This window comes from Melospiza georgiana, chromosome 19 (genome assembly GCF_028018845.1).
Source record: "Melospiza georgiana isolate bMelGeo1 chromosome 19, bMelGeo1.pri, whole genome shotgun sequence".
Lineage (NCBI taxonomy): Eukaryota > Metazoa > Chordata > Aves > Passeriformes > Passerellidae > Melospiza > Melospiza georgiana.
This window is the reverse complement of record NC_080448.1, coordinates 3578687-3604141: the sequence shown is the minus strand read 5'-3', so window position 1 is coordinate 3604141 and position 25455 is coordinate 3578687. Positions and strand designations below refer to the sequence as shown.

At 47.1% G+C, this 25455-nt stretch overlaps 1 protein-coding gene across 1 annotated transcript in view; it reads left to right on the top strand.

Moving 5' to 3' along the window:
• The window catches only part of AUTS2 (activator of transcription and developmental regulator AUTS2), an 819578-nt gene that overhangs the window by 720868 nt on the left and 73255 nt on the right, over positions 1-25455 (top strand). The gene's annotated exons all lie outside the window — the stretch shown is intronic.

The window sequence follows — 25455 nt, the reverse complement described above, 5'->3', positions numbered from 1 at the left end:
TTTAGCACTGACCTGCATCTTCCCCCACGGAATTTAAGGGGAATGTGCCAGATAATGTCTATAGGAGGCCAAATGTTTGTGAAATGAAGTTAAATGTTCCTTTCATTCTGTGTGCACCCCAGTGAAGAGGTGGCCCTGCAGGACTGGGAGTCACAGCAGTGACCTCTGGTGCCAGGTGTCCTGCTAGGGTGTCTGTGTGGCACAGGAGGATCTGGAGTAGCCTCAAGCCTGACAGGGAGGATCCCAAAGCTTCAGGATTTGGGGGTGCTGAAGTCCCATCCTTGAACACTGCCTTTGAATCCAGTGTTGTGTAGTTTAATGTACAATCTGCTCTGTTGAGGCTGGGTACAATTATCAGTATTTATTCCAAGAAGCCTGAGGAGATTTTTTTTTTTTTTTTGTCAAAAGACAAAGCAACAGAAGTTCCACAGTATGCAAAATACAGACCTTTGTATTTCCAGTGAAATATTTAGATAGGAATCATTACTGAGTCCTTTTACAGCAACCTTGGCTGAGAGTGAGAGAGAGAGGAATGGGAAAGAAAACACAAAGGAGGTAATAATATCTGATTAGCCAAGCAGCTGAAGACCTGATGGGGATTGTGAAGCCTTTGCAGGCATCGTGACTTTCCATGTGAGTGACATTGCTCAGCAGGAATCAGCCACCAGCGAGGAGCTGCTCCTGAATGTTCCCCTTAGGACTTGTCTTTCCTTGGTGACCTTGCAGTGCCCTTTGCTGGGCTGTGTGTGCCCGGAATTGGGGCCCTTGGCTGCAGGGTGGCACAGACAGCCCCACCAGGCCAGGCCCTGCCCAGGGTGCTCAGTGCCCTGCACTGGGGGGAGATTTCCACAGCTGTCCTCTGTCACTCCCTGGCTTTTCAAGGCTGACCCTGCTGCAGTGACCGGCACAGTGCCTGCCATGTATTCTGTGAATTACTGGAGCTGTATTTTCTGGATGCAGTGCCCAGTGGAACATTGTGCCTCTCATTTCCACCAGAGCAATGCTGGCATTTGGGAGAAAATCACTTATAATTTAAAGCTCTGTGCCAGAGAGAAGACTCTATCCCTTTATTTTATAGGATTTTTGAGATATAACCAAAAGTGCTGAGCAGCCTTAGGAACTCTGGTTTTGTCACTGGAGGAGGCTTGTCCATGTCTTGTTGGCTGTATGTTGCAGACATTTTTTCATTAAAAATCTTTTCTTAGGATTTTTCCCTTCTGCTAAGCTGAGAGGCTTCAGAAACAAAATGTAAACATTGATTATCTGCTGCTGTGGAATGCAACAGGTGCATCTGGGATTGGTCTCGTGTAGATGTTTGGAATTAATGGCCAATCACAGCAGAGCTGGCTCTCTCTGTCCGAGCCACAGACCTTTGTTGATTCATTCTTTGCTATTCTTAGCTTAGCCAGCCTTCTGAGATGAAACCTTTCCTTCTATTCTTTTAGTGTACTTTTAATGTAATATATATCAGAAAATAATAAATCAGCCTTCTGTAACATAGAGTCAGATCCTCATCTCTTCCGTCATCCTAAGACCCCTGCGACCACGGTCACAGCTGTAGCTTTTGTTTCCTTGTTGAATTTCCTTGAGGGTTCTGATATCCACAGGTACCTTTCTTTTCCTCCTCCTTAAGGTTGCATTTGGGTGTGAGGTTGTTTTGCCTTCCTTAGAGCATCACCACACCAGCAGCTGGGACACCAAGCTGCAGTTTGGTCCTTCCTCAAACCTGTGGGATGGTTCCTTAACTGGCAGAGGGACAAGGCAGCACTGCTTTGTCAAGGCTGGGCCAGCAAAGATGTTCTCCACAGTAATTTGCATATTCACTTTTTTTGGGATGTGCTCCTTCTTCAAAAACAGCTTCTCATGTCACTAATAAAGCCATCTTAGGTTCGAGCAAAGAGGATTCCAGCTGAAGCCTGTAGGAAATCAGCTCTTTCAGGAGAGAAAAATCAGAGAATTGTCCTTGCTGAGTACTTAGACCTGGAAAAGGGAACATGAACTTGATGTTGATGAAAGTGAGATTGCATTCTAGCTGCTCTTTACTTACTTTCATTTCTAATGTCAGTGGATATCATAGATTTAAACTTTCAGATTTCACAGCTGCAGGTAGGATCTAGTTTAGAGCATAGCATACAATATGTGAGCTGTAAGAAATAGGGCTCCAGCTTCCTGCAGCTGGAGGAATTGGCTATACCAACTTAATCTGAGTCCACCTCCCACAGAGAGGATGTAGGAATGAAATGAAAAGTATATGTAAAGTTTTGTGTATTTATTACTTTTTAAAAACACTTTTCATGGGTAAAATCTGTCTTTAATGATGCATTCAAACTGTGGTGCTGAGAAGTATTGCATAGCTAATGCATTGGTTTGTTTTTGTTTATTCTGCAGAAATGATGGAATTTCATTTTTTAGCAAAATTACCAGGGCTCCTTTATTATTCACAGGGTTTTAAACCCATGACAGGGGAATGCTAAGTCCTCAAGGATTTTAATACCAGCTTCCCTGCGAATCTAAACTGGTTTTCCAGCCCACGACTTGGTGGGCCACAGGGGTTTTTCCTGGAGTGTAATACACATTTAAAGCTTCTTATGGATGGCTACGTCTGCAAATAAGCTCAGAAAGGAGAAGAGGGAATGCATTGTGTTATCTGGGGCTGAGCAGGGAGAGATTATCATAGGAGAGAGCTGAACAAGGGGTGTGCCAGCTGAGCAGGCAGGGTGCTGACTCCAGGTACCACAGACAGTTTCTGCAGGATCACTGCAGCCTTCACTCATCATTAGGAGAGAGGAAACTTCTGCCTCCCTGGCTGCCTTTTGATGAATTGCAAAGAGGGAAAATGTCAAGTAGTAAAAACTGTGTGTATTTAATTCCTGAGTAATGTTGGGGTTTATTTTGTTTGCCCTTTCATTTCTCCTCTGAATGCTTTTAGGAAATAAATGCAGTGCTTTAGCTGGATTCAGCTGGGCAATGAATGTCTCAGTGTGTGTAATGTACAGCTCTGAGACACAGATGTTGTTTTAGACACCCAGCATCCAAGTTCATAGCAAAGGCTCTTAGGCAATGCAATATTATAAAAAAGCAACACTGGAATTTCTCAATTATACATTTTTAAGGAAACTTACAGACTTCCAGTTTATCTGCAAGACTGGCATGAGGGGAGTTTGGGTTTCCACCTCCTTTCCAAGCTCACATGCCACATTGCTTTCCTGAGCTCACCTGATTTCCACATTTGGTCTAAAATTAGGGAAATCAAAGCCTGTCATTACATGATTTGAGTTCCTTATTAGTCACTGAGACAAGCTGATGGATGACAAGTCCCCAGCAGGCCCCACATCATGGCCAGGCACAGCCCCACGTGCTGGAGTGCCTTGGAGTGCTGCTGTAGTTCTTGTCTACAATATTTATACTTTATTTCAAACTAGGCCAGTAGGAATGATTTAGTGAAATCCACTGCTTTTGGAAGCTGCTGCCATGCTGGAGTACGTGCTTGAAACTTTCTAAAAATATTTGCACATGCATATATTTAAACAAGGATGGATTTGTGACCCAGTGGAGCTGAAGTGGTGTGTGCCATTGCCAGGCAGGGCTCCCATAGTCACAGTCCCCCTGCACCACCGTGGAGGGAAGGGAATCCCTCAGGGCTGTGACAGGATGTGGGACAGCAGCCAGCTTGTCCTGGAGCTGCCCTGGCACTTTGTGAAGCCAAACTCCCAACATTTCCATGGTGTCCCTGCTGGGCCATGGCTGTGCAGTGTGCAGGGGTGGATGGCACAGGGGATTTGTGTGTGTGTGACAGGAGCTGCTGTGGCACAGGGAAGCTCTTGGACAAGAGCAGCTGTGCTGTCCTGTGTTTCAAACCTGTCTCCAGACCAAGCCACCCTCATCAATGCAAATGTGGCCAGTTAAACAGTAGGCATTGTGGCACAAATACTTTATAGTTCATATTAAGTCTTTTAAATTCACTCCTATTTTTAAATTCTTTTCTTTCAAAGGGTCACCATTGTCTAGTGTGCTGTAGGATGAATGACAGGAGCAGTTAACTCAATAGATGTGGATATTTAAGGCACCTGGGAGGTGGGTGTGAGGCAAGGCAATGTGACACTGATGTATTCCCTGAAATCTGGCTTAGGGAGAGGAACCTGGCTTTGAGGACAAATCCCACACTTGCAATGTTTCTTTCCTCTCTGTGGCTGGCTCTGGTGAGCTGCAGGGCCTCATCAGCCCTGTCACCAGGCCTGGGAACAGAGGCATTGGGCTGCTGCAGCTTTGGGGGACACAGGGCTGCCCTCAGCACGTCCTGGCCACGTGGGATGGGCATCCTGGCTCTACCAAGGCTTTTGTAATTGTCTGACACCAGCAGCGTGGAAGAAATGGGGTGAATGATTACTAATGAGAAAGATTTCATTTCACCTGGGCTTCAGACAGGTGAGGAGTTGGGCTCTGTTGTCATTAATGACACATTTGAGGAGGCTGATTGTTCCTGGTGTGTCCAAACCTAAATTATTGTTCTGTGGGTGACTCTGGCCTGATCCCACCACTGAGCTTTCTTCATTTCCATGACTCCAAGAGCACCGTGTGGGACTTGGATGCTCTCCAGGGAGGTCCAAGCAGCAATTTAGGGCTGCTGTATCTGCAGCCTGGTCAAAAGCAAGATGTGTTCAGAAGCCCAGGAGTAATGCCAGTATTGTGGTGCTTTTGCCCTAGGCAGGTGCACAAAGAATGAGAAGTTTCTTGCTGAGTGTTTATTCCCCCAAGCAGGATTTTGCAGATGTGGGTAAACTGAATCCCTTCTTTCATCTGCTTAAAAGACCTATAAAAGAGCTGTCTGCTGTTTTACAGAATTGCAGTGTAATTCCAAATCTGCTGCAGACATGCTGCATCCTCTCAGAAGAGTTTTATCTGGTGGTTTAATGTTGGTTTTTACCCAAGTGTGATTTATTTATAGATTCAGAGTCACAGGATGGTTTGGGTTGGAAGGATCTGTAAAGCTCATCCCATTCCACCCCCTCCATGGACAGGGACACCTCCCACTGTCCCAGGCTGCTCCCAGCCCCAGTGTCCAGCACTGCCAGGGATCCAGGGGCAGCCACAGCTGCTCTGTGCCAGGGCCTCAGCACCCTCTGAGTAAAGAATTCCTTCCCAATCTCTCACCTCTCTTCCTCCCTGGCAGTCCATTTGAGAAGGTTCTTTTAAAAGCTGACACAGCAGCTCCTGGTTTAGGCAGATCACCCCCAAACCCCCTCATGGAAACCTGGAGTCCTCTGGGTTTGAAGGGACATTAAAGCTCATCCCATCCCACCCTGCCATGGCAGGGACACCTCCCACTGTCCCAGGCTGCTCCCAGCCCTGCCCAGCCTGGCCTTGGGCACTGCCAGGGATCCAGGGGCAGCCACAGCTGCTCTGGGCACCCTGTGCCAGGGCCTGCCCACCCTCACAGGGAACAATTCCTCATTCCCAATATCCCATCCATCCCTGGCCTCTGGCACTGGGAGCCATTCCCTGTGTCCTGTCCCTCCATCCCTTGTCCCCAGTCCCTCTCCAGCTCTCCTGGAGCCCCTTCAGGCCCTGCAAGGGGCTCTGAGCTCTCCCTGGAGCTTCTCCTCTCCAGGTGAGCACCCCCAGCTCTCCAGCCTGGCTCCAGAGCAGAGGGGTTCCAGCCCTGGAGCATCTCCATGGCCTCCTCTGACACCTCTTTGACACATATCCAACTTTATAATGGCACTCACATACACACACAGATGAATATCAACAAGACCTAAAGGCACAGAGCAAATCCGGCCCCAGCTCAGCCTGCTGGAAATTGTTGAACTTTTATAGAAAATCAGTCACAGCTCTGCAATTTCATGCTTCATCATTTTTGTTACATGTATGAGGGAAATTATAAACCTTGTAATTTCTCTCTTACTATATAAAAAGCTTTAGATAACATCAAGATATGGAAGTAATACAAAGTAAGATGCCTCGATACATTAATGAACAAGATCTAAAATAGACACTGTTCACCTCAATGACATGGAAAGGGAAAGAGAAGAATTCAGCTCTCAATGGGAGGATTAAAAAATCTGAGTGAGGGGAAAAAATAGTGTAAGGAAGAGGCTGGGAAATGTAAGGCAAAGCAAAATATGCTTCAAATACAAAAGACTTTGTTCCTGTCTTATTTTAAAAATTGTAACAATTGGTAGGTGGTTTGTGGCAGTGGGGTTCCTGCCTTCAGACACCTGCAGAACTGTGTGCCAGGGCTGAGGTCTGTGTGTCCATCTGTGTGTCCCTGTCCCCACTGCCACCACCAGCTCCAGAGTGTCCCACCAGCCAAACCCCAGCCTCTTCTTGTATCCATCTCATCCAAAAAGATGGGTTTATTTTTCCAACCCTCCTACCGGAGATCTAAGCCTCATACAGGAATATTTACATGTGTGGAATATGTGCCTGGAGCAGTTCTGTGCTGCCATGTCCCTCTGGAGCCATGCCCATGGTGATGCTCCAGAGGCTTTGGCTGCTGCAGGGTGGGATGTGCCTTCCCTGGCTCTGTGTTCTGATCTGTCCCTCCCTCCTCAAAATGGGAGTCCAGTGTTTGAAGACCAGGCTTTTAAAACTGGCATCTAATTCAGTTTTATCTGCCTAAATTAAACCCACCAGATCAAAGCCATTGAGCAAATAAGGACATATATTTGATTTTTTTAAGATATGGATTATCTGTTATCAATCTCTAAAGTACAGTGGTGTTTTGGTCTTTTCCGATGTTAATGATCCTGTGATTCTGTGTTTTGCCTGCTTTATGTGCAAGACTTTCTGTGCTTAAATTCAGTGTGTGAGTTTCTGGCACAAGGCCTGTAGATTAATTTCAACTGCAGTTTTTTCTAAAGTAATGTCTAAACTTTACCTGTGGTAATTCATTAGCTCAAACTCTACCTGTCACTGGCTAAGTTTCCCTTTCCAGTCACATTTTAAAGATGCATTATTTAATCATAAAACAATTGACCCTGTTTGTATTTCTGCTTCTTTCTGACTGCTGTTCCCTCTGATGGGCTAAGCAAAGAGATGCTTCTTCCCAGAACACCAAATTATTGGAGTGGGCAGCATAAACTGTGTGTTAGCACACGTGGGCAGCTAGGATGAAGGAGAAGGAAAAATATTTTCAAATACCTGCAGCCTACAGGAAAGCTGGAGAGGGACTTTTTGCAGTGATAGGACAAAGTGGAATGGATTCAAACTGAAGAAGGAGAGGTTCAAATTGGATATTAAGAAGAAATTGCTCCATGTGAGGGTGGCAGAGGGTGCCCTGAGAAGCTGTGGGTGCCCCTGGATCCCTGGCAGTGCCCAAGGCCAGGTTGGATGGCACTTGGAGCAGCCTGGGACAGTGAGAGGTGTCCCTGCCATGGAGGGGTGGCACTGGATGGAATTTAAGATGCCTTCCGACCTTCCAAAATCTTACGGATGGTGGAAATGCAGGGGAAGAGAAAAATTAAAGAGAGTTTTTAATTAATTAGCTTTAGCCCTGTGGGTCTAAGCTGGTAGCAAAGCTGAGGGCCCATCCCTGGGATGTACCAAATCCTCAGGTGCCCAGTTCTCCTCCTCTGCAGAGCTGGGAGCTGTACACGCAGCAAAGCTTATTCTGTGAAGGCTCCACTGCCAAAAATAAACCTCATTGGGATTCCTGAGATGGCTGCTGTCAAGGAAAGTCAAATTTGGAGCTTTAAGCATGTGAACAGTGTCATTTTAAAAAGTCTGTTCAGCAAGGAGATAAACAGGGATTAGCCACACAAGCTGCTCTAAGTCCCCACGTGCAGGGAGGGCAGAGTGGGACAGTGGGGCTGGGCTGGCCAAATCCCAGAGGAGCTCCTGGGGCAGCAGGAGGGGGCACAGCCCAAGCAGGGCCCCCTGGCAGCGTGCAGGGCTTGGCTGTCCTGTGGCCTGAGCATGGACCCTCCCCAGAGTGCTCTGAGCCATTTCCCCAGTCTGGCTGGGCTGAGGTTTCTGGGGGCAGAGTGGGAAGGGGAAGCTCTGTTGGGCTGGGATGAGCATCTCCAGCCCATAGCCATGGTACTGAGTGGTGCACCCTGAGAGCTGGGCACTACCTGGGGCCTGTTACACCTGCTGAAAAGGCCAAACCAAACCAGCCAACCCAGAAAACTACCATGGCATTTATCTTTGCCAAAATCTATCACCTGAAAAACTCCCTCTCTTCATAGGTGCTTTGTCTTACTGACTATGCAGGTTCCTCTCTATGGTAATTCCTTCCATCATGTCTTCCTCCAAGTTTGCTTAACCTAAGATTTTGGTGTAGTTCTTGGATCAATTCTTGGAACCTGAAAGAGCTCTCTGAAAATGCTTCAATAGAGATACTAAATCAGCAACAGCCTCTTGCCACTGCAAAGAATTGCCAGGTACATCCTGAAAGCAGTTCCTTCCTCTTGTACAGCTCCAACAACATCATTAAAAAAAAAATCTTGTCCTTTGTACTTCCTCCCCCCTTCATACATGCACATATCTTGTAGTAAATTCATTTTTCAGTCTTGACTTTGTGCAAACACAATGTTGTGCTGCAAGCATTAAAAGGCAATTTAGTACTCAAAGGATTAAAAGCTCATGTTAAATTGAAGACTACACTTGGCATAAACATTAAAAATTGACAGAACACCCTACACATTAACTGCACCAGGGCTCCATAATTAGCATTTAAAAGTAAAACATCATTTCCTTACTGTTTCCTACTTACTCATTTATAATGCATTTATTATAATTCAGATGTGAATATGAGGCTTTCCACTATTGTCAGTTAGTAAATACATAAAAACCCCTTACTCCTGTTGGAAACAGGGGCCTGCACACAAGGATGGGGGTATGAATGGTTTGTTAATCCAAATCTCAAACGCCTGATGAATCAGCAGTGACTAACTAACCTCATTCCAGGCCTAATTCTCTTCCTGAGCATCCATGGAGAAAGCCTGGGCTCAGCAGCACCAGCTTCCACTGGCACCAGCACAGGGAACACGGGATAAACTCCACTTCTTGGGATTTGGATGCATTGTGTTGGATCTAGTGCTGTGCAATGTGGGAAAATAGATATATGTTTCATCCTGTAATGTGGAAAATTCAGTGCAGATTGAAATTTGAATGCAAAAGGAAAAGAATGAGGAAGGCAATCTCATTAGGGAAGCGTAAAAGAGGGACTATCAGACATTAAAGGGGTAGCACTTTGTGACTTGTGTTATTTTGGGCTGAGATGGTGTTTTGTTCATCCACGCTAGTCCAGACCTTTTTTGCTCTTTTGGGTTTTTTGGAAGGTGAGGTGGCCGAGTGCTGGGTTCCAGTGCACTTCTGTGCTTGATTTAAATCATGCTCCATCTCTGGCTGACCTGGCACTGCCTGTGGAGCACCTGGCCTGAGGCTTTCTTCTCATCCCACATCCCCTGAAACCACTTTCCTGTACTTCCAACAAATCTATCTGGCTTCAGCCAAACCTTCTCTTCCATAGCTCTAGACTCACTGGAAGAATCTCAGTGAGGCTGTTTAAATCAGCCTGGGCACTGTTTGGTCAAGGTCCCAATTTGCCAGAGAAAGTCTCCACCTGCAGACCTGGCTCAGTGGGCAGAGGTTCTCCCTCTCCAGCCCAAGGGAGATCTCTGCTCTGCTGTTCACAGCAGCCACCCTCAGCTGTGTTTGGCTTCCCTGATGCTGCAGACCAGGTCAAACCCTGCCCCAAATGTTGGCGTTGCAGATGCCCCACGTTCAAAGCCGTGAGGAGGGGGCTGGCCACGCCACTTCTGTGAAACCCACCCCTGCCAGCCCACCTCCAGAAACATGGCAACATGCAAATGATCCTGCAGAAGGCTCAGCATTGCCTCTGCACGGCCTGCTGACATGATGAATCTCTTTTTGTTCCCGCTCTGAAGCCTCACATCATCTCCACGTCCTCCGGGGTCGCTGCTGTGTGCAAGACAAGACCACATTTTGTTCAGGCCCTGTGAAATGCAATTAGAAGCCCCTCCAGAGCCAGCAGGAGCTGAAGTTAAAAGGAGAGAGAGGGGAAGAAAGGGACCTCCCCGCTGGCCAGCAGTGTGCTGGCTTTGAAGTCCTGGGCCATCTTTTGTGTCCCCGCTCCGAGGGCCTTTAATCAGGACCTTTGCCTTGTCATTCGGGGGGGACAAACCCCACACAGTTGGTGGGGCTGGCCCTGTGTGTGCCAGGAAGAAAAGTCTTTGTCAGAAATTTCCACTGACCCAAGCACTTTGTTTCTTTGTCTCTCCCAGACGACGTTTGAACTAAAAAGAAGACCAAAACTCTTGTCTGTGCTAACAGTATTTTAATGGGGAGCCCCGGTGGCTTCTCGGAGCCTCCCTGCCAGGCCCAAGGCGGAGACCAGGCCTTTGGTCTGGAGGCCTCTTAAAATAAAACCAGCTCAGGCAGCTTTTTATAACCTTCTTCTCTGGCTATGTCCTGGGTGATACAAAGAGCCTCACACCATAATATTGCAACGTGCTGCTAAGGAAAAATACTTCATTCTCATATTATGTAATGTTGTATAGACAGAACCTGGTGAACATCCTATTTTTTGTTGTTCGCGCAGCAGCGAGTCACAGATCAGCTAAAACTCCCCAAATAAATGGCCATAACCCCAAGCATGAGGCACATTCTATCAATCTGACAGAGCTGGAGGCACTGAGGTGGCCAGCCTGTGTCCCAGCCCCAGTGATGGACGGCACAGCCCCAGGGCAGCTGAGCTGCTGCAGCTGAGATGACACAGGGCTGAGCAGGAATGATCTATTCTCTGTTTGCTGTAGCACTTTGCAGATGAACAAAATGCTCCACTGAAATGCTGAGAATGATACTAAAATTCAGGTTGCCAGTGTTTTGCTCATGAAGAATCTATTTGAGCTACTTTTTAAAGAGATTTTTATGTATCTGTTGCAGTCTCACTTTTCTATTGAATTATGTACACCCGGACTCATAACTATGACTTTTATTCCTCAAGAAGAGGCATAAAATAGTACTCAGTGCTTTTTAAATGATATAAAATATTTCTAAAATAACTCTTCCTTCCCAGTTAAACATTATCTCCTTACCTATTTTCCCATTCGCTTCTTGATATGCTGCAGCTTTTTTCCTACCTTAAATCAGCTCCACTTTAGAAAAAGTAAACTCCTGAAAAAGGAGGGGGAAATGAGAAAGTTTTATAGGAACAAATAGATTAATAAGTAATGGTGATGAGATCTGGCAGCCTTTCTTACAGGTGTGTGTGGAGAAGAACATCACTGCATTATCAATGCAGGTTAAAGTTTTATCACAGCTCTCGTGTGTTTTATTAGATTCTCAGAGCACACCTCCTGCAGTAATGCCTGGAATAATCCAGGCTGATCCCATAGATCAGCTGATTAACTGAACCTCAGCAACAATAGCTCAGCTTTGGTTTTATTTTTACTCTTTCAGCTTCCTCTTCGTGACCTCCCCATCATTCATTTGGATTTGTTTATTTTGTGTTTGTCCCTTCCTTCTTGTAGGGTTGAACAGTGATTTTGAAGCAAAGGCCAAGCCTTCATCCCTGCAGATCCTGCAGGTGCTCCAACCCATGGATGGAACGTTACCTTAGAGCAGGAATAACCCTGCCTGCTACCACAGGAACAACAACACAGGGATATGTGCAACTGTAATTACACTGCTGAGACATTAATTACTGATAGAGACTCCCCAGTTCACCTGTGACTCAGCTGTGCTGCCTTTCACCAGCTTACCTGTGTGTTTCTGCCTGGTTTTGCTCTCTCAGGAACTGAGCCTTGCAAAGGCTCTGTCCCTCACCCAGCCAAATTTATCCAATGGTGCTGAAGTCTGAATGCCAGAGCAGCCCCATTAGCTTCAAAAAACCATATTTTTGTTAAAAGTTAAGCAGATATTTAAGTGCTTTGCTAGCTTAGGGTCAAAGTGTTCAGCACCTTGTTGGACTGTGTCTTACCTACCTGCTCATTAAAGATACATCAGACCATCTGGCTTGTCTTTATCAAGCAGAGAGGTGCAGCCAATTGACTTTATGTGACAGCTAAAAGTGAAGGAGATCAAGGAAGCTTGAGAGACAAAGAAGTTAGGTTTTGTTAGAATCTTAAATGAAAGAAAAATAGCATTTGGCCAGCTGCTGAAAATTGTTTCTTACTGAAAATTGTGTCAGAAGGATTTTATTTTCCAAGGAGTTCTGATCAGGATTTTTTGAAAGATTTGGATTTGTGGAGGTTGGATTGGGCAGAATCGACCTTGCTTATTTTGTTGCTGCCTTTTTTGTTGTTAGTGTGGTGGCCTTGCTCAGAGCTCTGAGTGCAGACTCCTGCAACCCAAGGTGAGCTTGCACACAAGAATTGGGATCCTCAGTGTGCTAGTGAGGCTCTTGCATCATTCTTACAGGGGATTAGAAACAGCAAAGTGCCTGGTGGGCTTAATACTGAGTGCAACTAGGCAGGCAATTTACAGGAGAACAGCTCTGTGGCCTGAGTCATCTCCAGAGATGACCAGGGAGGGATTTTCTCCTTTAGCCACAGCATTAGCTTGATAGTTCTCACTGTACAAATTATAAGGTCGTTTGCATTTATATTCCTGCTAATAATTATATGAAGAAATAATTTGCTTTCCCTCATGCTGTAAGGTCAGCACCTGTGTGTGATGGACCCGTGGGTTCCACAGCAGGCAGCTGTGAGGTCCTGGATGGGGTTCTGCTCTCACTAGAGGGTCGAACAGTGGAGGAAACTGGGCAGCCTTCAGTTTTTGGCACTACTTGCACTGGCCTTGATTGATGTTCCTCCTCTGGGGAGTGGGAAGCAGCCATATCCTCTGTCTCCTGTTGTCTGTCCTGCCTCTTGGGCTGCAGGGACCCTCTTCTCCCCTCTGCCTGTGCTGTTCCTCATGCCATGAGACCCCTGCCTAAAGGTTTTTCAAGCAGTGGAGTGAGTTGGTGCAGGAGAGATGTGCCAGCACCAGGAGCCTGTGGAGCCCCAGGATGATGGCCACGGCATGTTTCCTGAGAGGGGGAACAGAGACATCCCTCAGGTGATAATGGCCCCTGTGCAGGGGCAGAGCTGGGGTTCCCCAAGGACATGGGCTGATTTTAGGCAATTTTCTCTTACTTGATGCCCATATCAGCAGCCCTTGTTGTGAAATGAGAAGTCTCTCCATCCCTGAGCCAGAGGTTTGCACAGGAACTGCCCAAGTTCTTCCCATCACTTTTCCCCACAGGAGGTGACTTTTCCTTCCTACGCCTTCTTTTCTACATCCCGAAGCTGAGATACAACCAGAAATTTCTTTTTTTAAATAAAAACCCAGCAGAAATCCAAACTATGCAGGGTCAGGTTTACATTTTCCCTTCTAAGGCCCATCAGCAGTAGATGGGTGTTTCTAGCAGCCCCAGCTATCAAAATGTTCTGCAAGGAAATATCCCTGGTGTTGATTTCAGGCTCAATGAACTCCAGCACATATTTGTGATTTTCCCTGTTATGATGACATCAGGGTGGAAACACGAGGCTGGGGACTCGGTGACAGCAGGCAGCTTTCCTGCCACTGCTCATTTACTGCCTTTTTGAGAGCCAGATCCTAAACACTCAAGTATTAACATGATTTCAGCTCTTAAGTAAAACTAAAGAAGTCTTTTCATCTTCCCATTGAGTGATGAGCTCCTTAAGTAGATCACAAGCTTTCTGCTGCTTTGTCTGAGTGAGGAGAAAAACTTTAATTGTTCCCATCTTCTAGTGCAGGTATTGATTAATTAAATGTATTAGCAAAGATCTTGGCCTACTTTTTTGCACCATCAAACAAGTACTTAATGACTATATTACTATGAAAATGGCATTGCTTTAAAGCATTGCATTGGAGCCCCTTTGTACTTTGCTTTCATTTCTTTTTTTCTTTTTTTTTTTTTTTTCCTTATCCCATTATGAACAATAAAGTTTCTCCTGTTAATATAACACAGAGGAAGGGAAGGGAGCTCTCAGCTGAGGGATCCCATCTGGACCAGGCTGAGCTGTGGCATTGGGATGTCCCCAGGCAGGGGGATGTGCTGCCAGCTGGGGAGGCTCTCTGCAAGTGCAGGCAGGTCAGGGAGCAAATGTTAGATGGTAAATCTGTATAATTTACTCTAATTTAGCATTTGGTGGGTAGAAATATGAATATGACTCACATGCTAAGAGGGAGAAGGCAGGTTTATGAAGAGCAGAACTAATAGGTCTGTGTGAGATAAAGAACACTGCCTCCCACCTCACTTAATCTCTTTCTTCCTTTGGGTCCCATTTGTAGAATCTCATTTATTTGCACTTTTATACCTACCTGTAGGTCTGCCTCCTTCCATCTCACAGCCCTGTGCTCACCAATGTGTATCAGAGAATCCCAGAATGGGCTGGGTTGGAAGGGAGCTTAAAGCCCATCCAGTGCCACCCCTGCCATGGCAGGGACACCTCCCACTGTCCCAGGGTGTCCCAATGCCCAGCCTGGCCTTGGGCACTGCCAGGGATCCAGGGGCAGCCACAGCTGCTCTGGGCATCCATTCAGCCCCTCACCACCGTCACAGGGAAGAAATTTTTCCTAATTTCCTGTCTAAATCTACCCTCTTCCAGTAAAACACACCCTACATCCTGCACAAAGGCTCTGTGTTTTGCACACTTGCTGAATGGAAAATCCCCATCAATCTGCCCCAATTCACACTCACTGTCAGGGCTCCATAGTGACATCAGGTTTGAAACGCATCTTCTCCTATTCTATCCAGGAGTTCTTGGAAATCCTTTCTTTTCCTGGTCTCCAAGTGCACCTGGAGTTGGTGTTGCTCAGCCTCTCCAGTTTGCACTTTGCCAGGCTGTGAGGTTGAACAAAATGCTTTCGTTTTACAGCCCTCTGAGCGTTTCTACAAAGTTGTTAAGATCTGACACCAATTTGATGCTTTCAATCTTGATGCTTTTACCCCACCTGTCTTTGCCTGTACCTGCCAACGTGTGCCAGCCAGGCCAGCAACCAAAGCCAGGCAGGGCTTCACTGCCTGCAATGACAAAGCATTTCTTGCTGCAAAAAGAGTGTTATTGCAGAACACTTCATAAACTGTAAAACTGGAATTAAGGCTTACCATTTTATAGTACCAGCATTGGGAAGTCCCATGTCTATAACTAAAATATGTGCCATGGTGACAATAACACTTGGGTTTTATGCAATGCTGGAAGTTGAGGTGCAGAGAAATGAAATGAGAGCCCAACTGCCTTCAACACCAGGGGAAACCTGAAAATACACCCACAGCTGGCTGCTAGTCCACAGCTGCTGGGCCACACTCATACCTGGAATAAAATGCATATTAACAACCTGTGCAGACAGGGAGGCTGAGGGCTGTGCTGCACAGGAGTGACTCGGGTCCCATGTTTGGGTGGGAGGAGTGGAGAAACACAGCTGAGTTGCTTAAAATAGCCAGAAAAGGACCCTCAGTCCTTTCTTGCCTTGTTCCCTTCACATTCACAAATGTTCATCTCTGTCTCTCCTTTTTTTCCATCCTTCCTAGGGGCGATGACTGACAGATTAATATATGTCTAGCTACGTGTCTTAGAAATCAAAAGGAAGGTGCTGTCAGAATCGCTTGTCAGAAAATGAGATTAGGCACACTTGTCATTTGCTGAGGATTGCAGTCTTTCAGAGATAAGGTTGCATTTAATGAGTGTAAAAAGCCTCCTTGTGAAAAAGGGGGTGGTGCAGGAGAGAGAGAATGATTATTTTTCTGGTGTCAGCTGAGTGCTTTATCATATAACTTGATAGCGTGGCACCCTGGCAGGCACTGATAATGGCTGCTGGGGCTATTGCACCTCTTCAGCTGCTCTGCAGCTTCAAAAGTGATGACTTGTTACCTGCTTTTAAACTCCTCTTGGATGTGGAAACCCACTATCCTGGGGGAAAGAAGCAAAAGCATGTACAGTGTGTTTTAAAGAAAGACCTGTGAAAACACACAGCATAAAGGGAACGTGCTAAATGTATAGCCACTTTCCCCAGCAAAGTAGAAAGAATACTCAGCGGGTTTCGGTGAAATATGGAACTTGTCTGACAAGTGAAGGATAACTAATGAGAAACAGAGCTGTATCCCACTGAAACCAATTGTGTTTTGTTATGGAAAATATTTATCAAGCCTTTTTTTTTTTCATTTGTTGGTTCTCCTAACAGTGCCTTAATAACTCCTCTTATGTATGTGATTCGGTTTCTCTCATATGCATCTCAGTTATTTAAATATGTGCAGTGGGGTGGGTGTTTTTTTGGTTATCAATTGGATATTATCATCTCGTACATGAATATTTTAGGTGAATGTTTCATTCATCAAAGTAATGGTCATTCTTTTGCCAAGTTAATGCCTTTGCATGGTTTAGAAGCTGGCTAAAGGTACAGATTTATTGTTCATAGTCTACTTTCTAAATACGAGCTGACAGTCAAAAATGGAATTTATCTGTTCAGCAGAAGAGCCCCTACATTAGCCATGTTTTTGCAACAGTATTTCTTGCCTTGGCACACCTCTTTGAAAATTATCCTTGGAAGAGGAGATTTCTGTCGTATATTCTTCTCATCAAATGAGATGTGATTTTCATTATTTTGCTTGAATGTTAGAAAATGAAAGAAATTACTTGATTGGTTTATGGTGCTGATTCAGCATTTTCTGGACTAAAAATGACCTGGACGACAGAATGGGATTACAGCACGCAATAATGGATGCTTTATTTGGTGATAAGAAAGTCTTTTCTTCTGACTGAGAAGAAGAGAATGAAAAATATTTCTCTTATTAGGTGATTCAGTACCCAGATATTGACAGACAAATTAATTTTAAATACTTCTTCAGTTGCAGAACGTGCTAGGAGGCAAAAATTAGGGAAGAATAATGGCCACAGCTTGAAAGTGGTGCATTTATGAAGTGCACAACAGAAGTGCTGGTGGATGGGGAAGAATTTATATTTTATCCTCTTACCCAGAGATAGGATCTTATGTTCCTGGTTAGACTGCAGGGTGGATAGCAGCTCAGAGCCCAGAGAGGTCTCCAGGAGCTACATCCAGCCAACCCACGCTCCCTGGTCTCTTTAGTAACTCGGAATAAAAACCCCAGGAAGGGTTTTAGAGGAAGAGATAAAATGCAGGCATTTTCTGATGGAAAAGTTACAGCCAGGATTCCCACTCCTCGTGGTGGTTGAAGGGAAGGAAAGATGGCTGTGGTGTTCATCTGAAGGATTTCACATTGTTTGGAGAAGCCTGGGGGAGAAATGGCTTCACACACATAGGGCAGTTAGGATTTGACTTTGGTACAGTGCCTGGGTTCAGAAAATTATCCACCCTCCCCAGGTGAGCAAATCTGGGCTAAATTCTGTCCTCGGAAGCAGTGGAGACCACTTAGTATTTTATAGGGCCAAGCTGTAAGGATAGGGAAGAGAGAGCAGCCCTATTGTTCCCCGAGCCCCAGTTTTTATCTTTGTTTCCATTTGAAACCCTAATCATAAAACTGCCTGCAGAGCGGTTGCCTTGCTGTTCCTCTAAATGAGAATTCCAGCTTTTATGCTAATTCAGTTTCAGGTTTCTTTGAACCTGCAGTTTATGGGCCTCTGCTTAAAACTGCAATCTGTTCTGCATAAAAGAAGGGATTACAAAGGGGTTTAGTTTTGCAAATGCTGCAGAAAAATAAAAATAATAAAAAAGTTGCACTGTCATTAATATGTTCCTGCAGAAGTTTTCTGCTTTGTCAAATGAAAAGCATTACTTACATGGGGATTTACCCAGGATGGGTAAAAATCACGGATGAGCTCTGTTCCCTCGGAAAGGGGCATTTGCTGATTGTGTCCCCCTCTCCCCAGTGCCCTGTCCCTGCTGAGGGGACACTGAGGGAGCATCACTGCCATGTGATGTGTTGGTGCTCGCCCTGGCTGCTCCCAGACACCCGCCCAGATCCAGCAGAACCTGCTCTCACCACCAGTTCCTCTTCCTGGCATCTCTCATGACCTTTTCACGGCCACACCAGCAGTGATTTTGCTGTGTTGAGGAGAACAGGTCCTTCTCCTGCAGCTCTCACACTGCTGGAGTTTAAGCACCTTCTGAGTGGGACATCGTGCCCTGGCTTGCTGTTCACAGCCATAAAACTCTGCTGACAGCTCCCTAAATTCTTTTCTTGGGGAAAGGATCCTGCATCTCTTATCCAGCAACAGGCAAAATCTTGTATGTTTTCAAAGCGTTATGGAGGGCTTTATAAGGCACCATAATCACGCTCCAAAGTCAGATACCATGGTGTCTTCTGGGAAGGTTAGCAACTTAATGGAAACATAAATGTTTCCAGGCTTTGACAGAATAGCAAAGAATTGGAATATCCACTTTTCATGTTGCCAGGAAAAAAGCTGCAGAACCTTCCAGGTGAGGTGAGGTTTGCCATAAATAATTTAATCCAATATAATCTGCTGTAATTTCAATATTCACTTGCTTCTTGTGCCAGAGATGGATAATTCTTCTTTGGAATTACTCTATGACTTGGAAACGAATGTCTGCTTCCCTGCCTGCTGTCTGGGCAGCTTTAGGTCATTTTAATAAAATACTTGGATCTGAAAACCTCTTCCAGAGAGTGAAAGATCTTGAAATTACTTTTGATCCAAGTTCAATGCACTTCATTTGTCTGTTGTTGTGGCAGAAACAAATGTCGATGCTGACAGAGACCACAGACAGATGAAAAAAATTCTGGCAAGGTCCCACATAGATAAGAGACAGAAGGTTTCAAAAACCTATCCAGGCATAACCTAAAGCACAGGAAAGTATTGTCAGGAGGGGGGGAAGCTTGATCCAAAGGCACTGAAATCACTGCAGGGAGGAGGGGTCCCTTTGATTTAATTTGGCTTTGAGTGAATTTGTGAACTCCAAATTTTTCATTCAGAATTGAGGAGGGGTCCCTTTGATTTAATTTGGCTTGGAGTGAATTTCTGAACTCCAAATTTCTCATTCAGAATTGCACAACGTATTTTGTCCATGTGTAATTTTGTAGCAGGAAAACAGAGGTCCTCAATTTATCTCTAAGGCATGAATAATGAACATAATGAGGCCCAGAGCCCTGCCAATAAACCCTCACAGCCCCGGGGAGATGAGCAGGTAAATGCATTTCTGATTCTGTGTGTGCTGAAATTTCAGGTGTGGCATGTGGTTAACATTGGAAAAATCCAGTGCAGACAAGCCCGTTGTTTAATCCAGGCTAAATGTATCAAATTAAAGTGTTGTGAGGAACCTGGGCTTTAATTAGATCCGTTCTTACCATCTCAGGATGTGGAAAGGCTTGACCAAGGTGCTCATAGAATATATGAGCTGTCACACCTTGGTTCTGTGCATTTAATTGCTTGTTCAGGTACAGCCTCGCCTTGGTCCATGGAGTCCCCAAGTGCTGATAGTACAGAGAACACTCTGCCAGCTCAGTGCCTTTATCAGTTTCATTTTGGTGGGGAGTGGAATCTGCACTCAGGCAACATCCATGGGCTGCAATGGGTTTTGGCCACTGCCCACTCTTGATTCCAGAGACCAGACCTGAAGCCATTTCTGTTGGATTTCTCAGAGGAGATGAAAACCACCTCTCTGACAGCACAGGGTTGTCTTTGCAGTATATATTTATTAGATGCAAATACATATTTATTAGATGTAAAAACCTGTGAAAGTTTAACAGCCAAAACCCATGCTCAGTTTTGGTGTGGAAATGTGGGGATAACCTACTCAGCTGGACAGTCCTGGAGAACTCATTTCCACTGCCATACCAGGATCTGAGGTTGGCCACAATTCTTTAATTTTCTACTGTAGACCACTTGTCCCAGTTTCACCAAAGTGTTCCCACCCTGGATCAGCCGTGGCACGAAAGCACTGTGGTGTCTGTGGCCCTGCTCTGACTCTGGAGCTGTGCTGGCTGGGCTCATCTCCTGTGAGGCATTATTGCTATCTGTACATCTTCCCACCCCACTGGCCCAGCAGAAACCACCACAGCCAGTGGGACTGCACCTCAGATAAGAATCTTGGAGAAGCCACTGAAGGGGAAAACTTAAATGGATTTTAAAATGGATCATATGGTGATGGAATGAGGAATGAAGGGGAAATATTTCCATAAAATCCTGTAGTTTTGCATGGGTAACTGGTAGGCATTCTTTCTTAATTATGGCACTGGTGCTTGTGAGGACAGTCAGATCCTGATTCCCCCTTCCCCTCACTGGTGTGGACAGTCAGATCCTGATTCCCCCTTCCCCTCACTGGTATGGACAGTCAGATCCTGATTCCCCCTTCCTGGCACTGGTGTGGACAGTCAGATCCTGATTCCCCCATCCCCTCACTGGTGTGGACAGTCAGATCCTGATTCCCCCTTCCTGGCACTGGTGTGGACAGTCAGATCCTGATTCCCCCTTCCTGGCACTGGTGTGGACAGTCAGATCCTGATTCCCCCTTCCTGGCACTGGTGTGGACAGTCAGATCCTGATTCCCCCTTCCTGGCACTGGTGTGGACAGTCAGATCCTGATTCCCCCTTCCCCTCTCATGCTGTGGCATTTGCTCAGGGCCACCAGAGTCACTGCAGCCCCTGCACCCTGTCACTGTTGGGGAGAGCTCAGAGCCACCTGGATGCTCTGGGGCCGGGAGAAGGGCAGTCCCTCATCACCCCATGTCCCGAGGTGAGCTTGGAGCTGAGAGCCAGGACATACATGAATCTTTCCAAGCTGCTGTTGGATTTTGGGTACATAACTATAATCCTGGCTCAGGTAAGGCTGAGCAGGCACACACAGCTCTGGCTCAGCACTTGTTTTCTGGCTGATATAGGTAGTTCCCATCTCTTCCTTAGGAGAATCACCTCCTCCAGGCTGAGCTCTGCCACAGGAGTTGGAGTGAATAGGACTTGTCAACCTTGTTTCTGAGGATTTAGCTCAAATTCAAGTGGAACCCACGGGAGTTTAATTCCATTAGCACTCCTAGCCCGGTATGGGATTGAAACCCATTTCCAGGTTTGAAATCTTGAAAACACTCCCTGGGCATGGTCTTGCAAGCCCATAAATCCCCTCTTAGCACCTATCTCTTTCCCAGGAAACATCTCACCGTGTGCAGCTACTGTGCCAATGTGCATAACTGCCTCTCATCTTCCCAGGAAACATCATTTGGCTCCGAGTGCTGTGCTTCAGTGAATAATCATTTATATCATCACGTATCTGTGCGTTTATTTTCGCGGTGGCCATTACTAATGGTGTGCTGCACTTAAGGAAAACCTGCAGCGAGCAGGAAATCCACTGCCCGTTGACAATAATGTTCAGTGCTGGAAGTAGCCAGGCGAGTCTCTGCACGGGGGGCTCAGAGGGAAGGCAAAGCTCAGAGATCAGCCGGGGTCCCCAGCAGGCCACCCTGCCTGCAGCTGGGGACACTGGCTTTTCCCGCTTCAAAGAAAAAAAAATAAATAGAAAGAAATTAAATTTCCGTTAAAACCAAAAAAATTGCTAAATGCAATACGATGTTTTCGATGGTGTTTTCATCCCGCGGAGCTCTAGCGAGTGATGTTCGTGTAGCTATCGCGACCGATGCTCGCGTGCGTGTGCCGCCATCCCGGGGCAGGGGGAACTGTCCGGCTCCGCGGGTCCCTCGCACCGCCCGAGGAGCCGCTGCCGGAGGAGCCGCTGCCGGAGGCTCCGCGGGCCGCTGGGGCCGGGGCTGGCGGAGGGAGCGCGGCTCCCGCGGAGCCTCCCCCGCCCGGCCGGGCCGCCCCCGCCGCGGGGACCCCGGCGGAGCGCGGGGCGGGGCCGGCGGAGGGCGGAGCCGGCGGGCGGCGGCGGCGGCTCCGGGAGCGGCGCGCAGTGCGGAGCGGAGCCGGGCGGGAGAGGGGTCCGGCCGGCGCCTGCAGCCGGGCCGGGCGGAGCAGAGCGCAGCGGAGCGGCCGCCCCGCGGGGATTACAGGCTTGCGAGGCTGTTTCGGCGGGGCCGGAGGAGCCGGGGCCGGGCCGCTGCCTGTCCCCCATGGAATTCACCTGAGCGCGGCCGCGACGGGAGGGACGGCGCCCGGCGGGAGCCCGCTTTGGCTCGGGAGAGGACGGGCATGACTTTTTAACCAAAACAAAACCAATCGGTCCCCCAAACGCCCCGGCAAACAGCGGAAGAGAACCCAAAAAGCCGCGCCAAGGAAGGGACGCGCAGCCGCCGGCGCTGGAGCCGCGGAGGGAGGGAGGAGGCGCCGCGGCCGCACCGCCCCGCACCGCCCCGCACCCGGAGGTGCCGCCGCTGTCCCCGGCCGCCGCCGCCGCACATGGTTTTCTTTGTCCTGCTGCCGCTTCTGTAGCGCCCGCTCCGCGCTCCCCGCACGCCGCGCTCCGCTCGCTCCTGCCGGGAACCATCTTGCGGGAGCGGGGAAGGGGTCGGCGGCCCGGCGAGGATGCCCGCCCGGCGGCCGGCCCGCGGAGTCGCTTCCCCGCGCAGGATTAGTTGGGGTTTGGCCGCGGGACGCTGAGAGCCGCGCTGGATCGGAGTTGCCGCGCTCGCCCGTCCCTCCCGCACCGCCATGAGCCGCGGGCCGGCCGCCCCGCGGAGCCCCCGGACAGCAGGTAACCACGGGCCGGGCTCGCTGCGGCTCCTGCGGCGGGAGGGAGCGGCCCCGGGCCCGGGCAGCCCGGACGGGCCGGGCGCAGGGGGCGGCGGGGCCGCGCTGGCTCCGCGGGCAGGTGCGGGGCCGGTGCAAGTGCCGCGGCCGTGCCGTGCCAGCAGTGAGTCAGGCTGCGCTGTCTGGACAGGAAATATTTTAGTCATTCATATCCCCGAACGGCAGCGCATTCCTTGGTGAGGGAAAAATACTCTTTGGGTCATTTTTTTTCTGTGTGGTTTGTTTTTTTTTTTTTTTTTTTTTCTTTAAGCCCAGGGATTGCTGAGTTGTTTCATTTCGCGGTGAAAAGGATTAAGCTGCGCTTGGTAACAAGGGGATTTGTAAGGGAAAACGGTCCAAGTGCGAGGAAGGGAACTGTGTGTCAGCAGCTCCGGCTCCGTGCAGGAGGAACCGAGGGGGCTCCTCGGGCACAGCACCTCGGATAACCCGGTGCTGTCCCCAAATGTCACGGTGCCAGCAGACAGTGCTCATCAGCTGCTCCAGTGAGACCTGGAAGATCGGGATAAAGGGGAGCGAAGGAGGAGTTGTTGGTGGAAGGGAAGGGGAGCCGAGCTCCTCTCCGCCGCTGGAGCATCCAGGTTCGGCCACATCGTACCCAGCGTGCACATAAAGGCACTTTGTTGTCTGCGCCGATCCCTGACAGCGTTGAGCGGGGTTTAGTCAGCCTGCACAGGCAGCGAATTTCATCCTTCTGGGGTAGTGCTGAGTTGTTGCGGCTTTTTGAATCAGTTGGGTTTTTTGTTCCTTTAGTGTTGTCGCGTGGTGTGACTGCCTAGCTGTGGGAAAATAATAGTTGTGTGGAAATGGATAACACTGCGTGTTCGCCTCTGTATCACCGGTACATCACCCTAATTGCTATTTTGTATTTAAAATCCAGTTTTTATATAAGGAAACAGGCAGGCCAAGTTCATCTCACTGCTCTAGCCAGCCTTTGGGTTATTTTCTCGGTATCTCAGCGTGGTTGTTTCAAGTTGCTCTTCCATTCAGTTGTGTGTGGTCAGTAACGCAAAATGAGCTTCACTCTCGGACGAGCTTTGTCTTTGTAAAATAATTCCTTTTTTAGATGTATGTTATGTGGATAATCATCTGCCAGGTTGCTGCGGAGCAGTCCCCGGGCAGGCTGCGTTTTGTTCGAGGTGTGCCCCTTCCAGGTGGCACAGCCCTGTTTGTCACTGGGGTGTGCGATATCACAGGAAAAGATTGCACCTGAAAAACCATGGCTTCAAAAACAATCTCTTGGTTTATGCTTGACATTAAAGCAAACTTCTTAAAAAAGATGTTTTCCTCTTCGTTGCTTGGGAAAATCAAACGTGGAGCTTCCCTGTGCTGTTCAGTTTTGAAACAGTAAAATAAAGTAATAGCTGAAACTGTAAGAAGTTTGTTTGGTTTTTTAAATTGGATTTTCTTTCTAAAAAGAAGGACTGGTTCAGAGAGTTTTGACTTCAGAGAAAACTGCATTTGGGAAGACAACAACAGCTGAAATTCACTGGGAAAGATTATTTTTAAGCAGGCTGATTGGCAAGGGCAGGAAAGCATTGAGCCTCTTGTTGGAGTAACATTGGGCTGCTCTTTAAAGCACATGGCCCTCTTGATCTCTTCAATTTGTGCATTATTCACATATTTTCATTAATTTAGAGAAAGTCGTCACTGCTTAATAAATCCATCATTGGGTAATAAATCCAGTGTTTACAAGGTATTTAGTTGAGGCGAAATTGCACCAGCTCGGCTTTCAAATAAGCCAGCAGTAATCTTGTAAAATTTGTCTCGAAGTCTGAAAAAAAATACAGCTATTTTTAATAATTAATCATAGAAATCTTGTCTGTCACTAACTTGAGGGCAAACAAATTTTTTCAGTGTATTCCTACACTGTGATGCACGGTCTGAGCCATGTCTCACTCATTTATCGGGAGTTTCGCATCCAAGTTTTTAGTGCAGTCGAGATAGCGAACATATTTGTTGATTGTCTGGTGATTTTTATCTGGTTTTGAATTGAGAAATTCCTTCCCTTTAACAAAAAAGCCCCATAGCCTGTTTTCAATTATTGTTCCTGAATCCAGCAAGAAAACAGTTTCTAGGGAAAAATTAAAATCTTTCTCAAGTGTTACATTTTAACCCTGTTTGCAGTGTTCTGCTCCTGAGCACGTTTTCCCTGTATTTTCCAAGAGCAGCCTGGTTCTCAGCAGGACTGGTTTCAAAATTGAACAGCTCTGTGCTTTTTTGGGTGCATTTTGTGGGAGAAGTTTGAGCTGTAGCTGCCTGTGTGTGTTTTGTGTGTGTTTGTGCCCAAACACAGCAGCACACAGCAGCAGAAACTGAGTGTTTGGTGCTTTTGGTTTCGGGGTGTTTGCAAAATGAACATTTTCAGTGTTCCTTCCCTGCCTGGTTTTGTGCCGTTGGAATTTCTGAAGGGAGGAGATGAATGGTTTTGTGTGAAACTGAAATAAAGCTTTTTTAAATGGGTAGAGAGCTGAGCTGGCACCCTGGCATAGAAACAGCAGGAATAGACAAGCTACTAACACAGTATTAAGGGGAAAAACCTCTCTGGATAAAGGTGGCTTGATGAAAAAGAAAAGGTTTATTAGTTTACACAGTGAGGTGTCAAGAAGCAGTTATTCTGAGGAAGGCAAAGCTGACATGGAAATATTCGCTGATCCTGACACTCTGTATTTTTCAAAGAGTTTGCAACAGCAATTTATGAAATTACTAACCTAAGTTATCAACGCTGCTTTGAAGGTGGTAAAAATCAAATGTTCACACAGCAGGGATCCCAAAAATACTTTAAAAATTAATTAAGAAATCTGCAGTTCTGGAAATTCCTGAGGCTGGGCTGTCTGGTTGGAAACCGTGACTCTTC